Source organism: Camelus dromedarius, chromosome X (genome assembly GCF_036321535.1).
Source record: "Camelus dromedarius isolate mCamDro1 chromosome X, mCamDro1.pat, whole genome shotgun sequence".
Taxonomy (NCBI): domain Eukaryota; kingdom Metazoa; phylum Chordata; class Mammalia; order Artiodactyla; family Camelidae; genus Camelus; species Camelus dromedarius.
The window spans coordinates 44,271,281-44,276,742 of NC_087472.1; the positions used below are offsets into that span (position 1 = coordinate 44,271,281).

Here is a 5,462-nt window from a genome sequence, read left to right on the forward strand (position 1 = left end):
CCTGTAGTTTGGAGTTGCTAGCAGCCTGCAGTAGTGTGACGTGGTTAGCTACCTTCTGAAGGACTGCAAGGTAACTGAAACGCAAGGTTTTCACTGTTTCACCATGTGACTTGGTCTTTTTTTTTTTTAACATTTTTTATTGATTTATAATCATTTTACAGTGTTGTGTCAAATTCCAGTGTAGAGCACAATTTTTCAGTCACACATGAACATATGCATATACATATATATATAAACACACACATATATATATATAAAACACATATATATGTATTTTTATATATATATATATATATATATATATATATATATATATATATATATATATATATATGTGTGGCTTGGTCTTAAAACAAAACTTTCTCCATTTTCAGCCTCTGTTGCAGGTACAAGGCTTAGGAGATTAAAATATCAGTCACCTCTTCTGTTTCTAATACTGTTTGATAGACAGCTTTCTGAAAATCTGCGAGAACAATACACAATCTGGTCTTCTTTCTTAGGCAACTAACTGATTCTTGATTAGAGTCCTGTTATGTCTGAAAAACCATCCAAACATCTTTTTGCAAACCTTTGCATGGTCTTTTGGCCAGTATCTAGTGCTCTTTTTCTTGCTGTGTGTCTCTGACCGTGTCAGAAAACTGCTTCTTGAAGTGGATCCTACTACGTCAAAGTCCTGGCGCAGCCCAGTCCATAACACACTACAATTCTTTCATGTTATTCTAAAGAATGGTCCCAATGAGGGGACCATTTTAAAGCTTTTGTATCTTTTGTTCCTCCAGCCTTTGGATTCTTCATTCTGTGAGCTTCGTCTACAATAACAGCTGACTGTTCCAAAGTGTCAAGTTCATCCAGACATAAGCCCGGTGTTTCATAAGTTGTTAGAACAATTTCACATTTCCTCTGCTTTACACGAATCAGTTCATTGTCTATTTTATTACCATGTAAAACAGTGACTCTGAAATATCCCCAGGTGTCCAATTCATCCTTCTGGTTGTGGAGGACAAAAAGAGGAGCAACTATTAAGCACATCCTTTTTTTTGCTATAGAAGAAGGGGATTCCTTTTTCATACTTCACAATAAAAACGTTGGCATTTTATTTTCAGTATCTTCACGAGTTCTCTTTTCATGCAAAATTGCAGCCCCAAATGAAATAACCTGTACTGTTTTTCTAAGTCCCATGTCATCACCAAGAATACGCTCTCTTATTTGGATGAAATGTCCGTAGAGAAACTGAACTCCTTCCCTCTGGTGGTCTATCAAATGCCTATTAATAGTATAAGAAATAGAGTCAAGATAACTAAAAAGCAACAACAGATGATGGAAATTTTCTGTCTAGGAAGTAAGGTTTTTCCAAGTCTTCGTCATCGAATATACAATCCCTGAAGCAATCTTGAACAGATTTTTACTTCCAGAAGTCTTTTACGAGGTACTTTCTTTTCTTGAACATCTGAATGTAAGACGATACAAACGACTTCCCATTTTCATCCAGAGTGATAGATTTTATGCTTGCTTCACGAAGTTTTTCATTTCCTGGAGTAGGGACAAGACATTTTCTTCCTGGATGCCATGTCTTTGCTGGTGGTTTCCCAGGATAGAAGGATCCATCTGGCCAGAGGGAGGGGCCTGGCAGCTTGGTTGCATTTAATACCCAACGATGTGGGGAGGATGGTAGGGAGGAGGCCAGTGGGAGGATAGCAGCCAAAACCACTCCCCGCTGCCTTCCTTATATGGCTCCCCCTGGAGCCTGAGCCCACGTGACTGAGGGAGCAAAGGTGGAGCCTGAGGGGGTCCAGGGAGAAGAGATGGTGGCTTCCAAGACAGCAACAGAGCCATAGGACTCTGTGGAAGCTGGCAAGGCAATGCTCACCCAGTCCTCTCTAGAGCTCTACCACCGACTGAGGACAACAGGCAGGCAAGTCAACCCCCTACCCTCCCTTTCAGTGTCTGGCCTCTCTTTCCAGCCCACTGCAACTTCCCAATTCTTAAATGTTTGTTAGAATTCACCAGGGAAGCCATGGCACCCTGGACTTTTTGTTGGAAAATTGTTAATTACTGATTCAGTTTCCTTACTAGTGATTCATCTGTTCATATTTTCTATTTCTTCTTGATTTAGCCTTGTTAGGTTTCATGTGTCTAGGAATTTATCCGTTCCTTCCAGATTGTACACTTTGTTAGCCTATAATTATTTATAGCAGTCTCTTACAAGCCTTTGTATTTGTGTGGTATCAGTTGTAATGTCTCTTCTTTCATCTATAATTTTATTTATTTGACTTTTTTCTCTTTTTTCTTGGTAAGTCTAGCTAATAGTTTGTCTATTTTATTAATGTTTTCAAAAGTAACCCTTAGTTTCACTGATCTTTTCTTTTCTCTGTTTAGGTTCTAATTTATTTCCACTCTGATCTTTATTTCCTTTCTTCTGTTAACTTTGGTCTTAGTTTGTTCTTTTCCTAGTTCCCTAATGTGTAAAATTAAGTTTATTTGACCTCTTGCTTTTTTCTTAATGTAAGCATTTATCACAATGAACTGCCCTCATATAACTGCTCTGGTGGCATCCCATAATTTTTGGCATATTGTGTTTCATTTTCATTTGTCTCAAGATATTTTAAAATTTCTCTTCCGATTTATTTTTGACACATGTATTGTTCAAGAGCATGTTGTTTAATATCCACTGCCCTGTCTTCAACTGCAGTGATCTTTTCCTCTGCTTGATCTAGTCTATTGTTTAACCTCTCCATTGAATTTTTCAATTCAGTGATTTCTGTTTGGTGCTTTTTAATATTTTTGCTTTGCTGAAATTCTCACCCTTTTCATGCATTATTCTCCTGACCTTGGTTAGCAACTTTATGACCCTTCTCTTGAACTTTCTGTCAGATAAGTCATAATTAGTTCAGTTTCATTAAGGTCTGTTGCTGGAGTTTTAGCTTGTTCTTTTATTTGGAACATACTCTTCTACTTCTTCATCTTATTTTTACTCTCTGTATTGGTTTCTGTGCATTAGATAAAACAGCCACCTCTCCCAGTCTTGACAGAGTGATGTCATGTAGGTGATGGACCCCATCATTCAGTCTTCCAAGCTCCTGGTTGCCCCTCAAAACTTTGATTGTTTAAACCACCTTCTTTGTTCTTAGTGGCTACCAGTAGTTGAGGGTGTGCCAAGAGCCACTAGTGTTCCAAAGAGGAGGATCACATTCAACACCTAGATACATGCTGATTGAAGCTGGATCCTCAGGTAACAGCTCGGAAAGTATATGGTTTAGCCCCTTCTGGGGAGAAACTAGGAAATGGCCATTTTTGCTTATTCCTTCTATGCTAGACCTGAAAATATAGCCATGGGGGAAGTGCTTCTGCATCCATTAAGAAATGCTTCTTTTTTTGCTACAATCCTGAGGGACTCATGAGTCCAAGCTCCATGGGCTTTGGAGCCAGGTGATCCAGGGTTCAGTCCCCCAGGCAGCAGCCACAAAAATTGGGACACCATGTTTATAAGTTCCTTCCAGGGAGATACTGGCAACTTGGAGTGGGCTACAAGGAGAAGGTGAGAGAGATATCTACCAGTTTTCTCTGTCCCTGGGGAGGAACAATGCCAGCCTCTAGATGTGTACTAAATTAGAAACCTGACCCTCAGGCAGCAGTTTTTATAGCATGTAGGCAGATCTCTGTCTGGAAGACTGGGGATGGTCATTTTTCCCTGCTCCCTCTGTGCTGCACTCTGTGAGGATAATTGATTAATTATCTCATGATAATTAGGACTCATGAATGGAAACCCTGTTGGCTAACAGAGCCAGGCAATCCAGGGATTCAACCCTCGGGCATCAGTGCAAAAGCAAGGCGTAGGCATGCATACAAGCTCCTTGCAGGAAGATATTGGTGACTTGGAGTGTGCTGCAGGGAGATGACAGAGTGACTGCCACTTTCTCTGGTCTCTGTGGAGGTTTCCAGCTAGTCCCTAGATGTGTGCTAAATTAGAAACCTGACTGTCAGGCAGCAACTTTCAAAGTGTGCAGGAGGACTCCTTTCAAGGAAAGATTGGGAAAAAGGAATTTCTACTTGCTCCCTCTGCACAGAGCCCTGGGGAGATAACCATGGTGAGTACTTGCCACTCATTAACATCTACTCCTTTGATTGCTATCGTCTTGTGAGTTTCCTCATTGGCTTTCAGAGCTACGTGTTTTGGGGGCCCATCCTTCAGGTGGGAGTCTTAAAAGTTGGGGCACTACATGTGTGACCCAAACCCTTTGCACCTCAGGGAGAAGCTGGGAGTTGGAGTTCCCTTCCTATTGTATGGTACTGTGCCAGGGGTGGGGTTTATGGAGATAGTGTGCCTCTGCCTTTCCTGGTTTGGTGTGGGTATTTTCTCATTTGCCTGGTGTGTAGCACTCAGTCAGCTTGTGTCAGGATTTCTTTCAGAAGCAATTCTGTGTATAGATGTACATTTACTGTGACCGTGGGAGGAGGGGAGTTCCAGAGCCTCCTATGTTGCCATCTTGGTCTACTCTTGTCCTGTAACCTTTTTTGATTTAAACTCCACTTTGTGTAATATTTGTTTAGCCCCCTCCCCCTACCCATTTTTCTTTTGGTCACTATTTGCATGGAATATTTTTTCCCCATCATTTAACTTTCAATCTATTTACATCTTTGGATCTAAAGTGAGTCTTTTGTATACAGCATAGAGTTGGTTCATGGTTTTTCATACATTCTGTCAATCTTCATCTTTTGATTGAAAAGTTTAATCCATTTACCTGCAAAGCAATTACCAATGTAATCAGTATTTAATTTTGCTACTTGTTTTGTATGCGCCTTATAGCTTTTTTGTCCCTCATTTTCTGCATTATTGTCTTTTGTTGTTAGTTAATTTTTTTTTGTAGTGAAACATTTAAATTCCCTTCCCACCTCATTTCTGTGTATTCCATAGATATTTTTCTTTTCGGTTACCATGGGGATAACATTTAACATTTTTAAGTTATAAAACTCGAACTTAATTTTTAGCAGCTTAACTTCAATAACATACGAAACTCTACTTCTAACTATATAACTCCATCTCCACTGCCTTTCAATTATTCATGAAATAAGATTATGTTTTTATACATTGTGTGTCCAAAACACAAACTAATAAATCAAGTAGAAAATGAAAAGTGGAGTTACAAATCAAAGTACCGTAACTCTAGCTTTTATAATTTTCTATGTATTTAACTTTACCAGATTTCTTCATTTTTTTCATACATCGCGTCTCATGTTATTTCAGCTTGAAAGACTCCCTTTAGCAGTTCTTGTGGCATAGGTCAAGTGGTAATAAACTCCTTCAGTTTTTGTTTATCTGAAATGCCTTCATTTTCCTCTCATTTTTGAAGGACAGTTTTGCCAGATAAAAGACTTTTGGTTGACATTTTTTTCCTTCAATTACTGTATGGTGCAGTTCTAAAATTACCACTTGGTTCTTCTTTATAACTTCTATTTCTTTCCTG

At 39.2% G+C, this 5,462-nt stretch overlaps 1 pseudogene; it reads right to left on the reverse strand.

Annotated features, from left to right (window-relative positions):
- Positions 1–714: 714 nt before the first annotated feature.
- Positions 715–5,222, reverse strand: LOC105085537 (DNA excision repair protein ERCC-6-like 2; annotated as a pseudogene).
- Between the last annotated feature and the right edge of the window lie 240 nt (positions 5,223–5,462).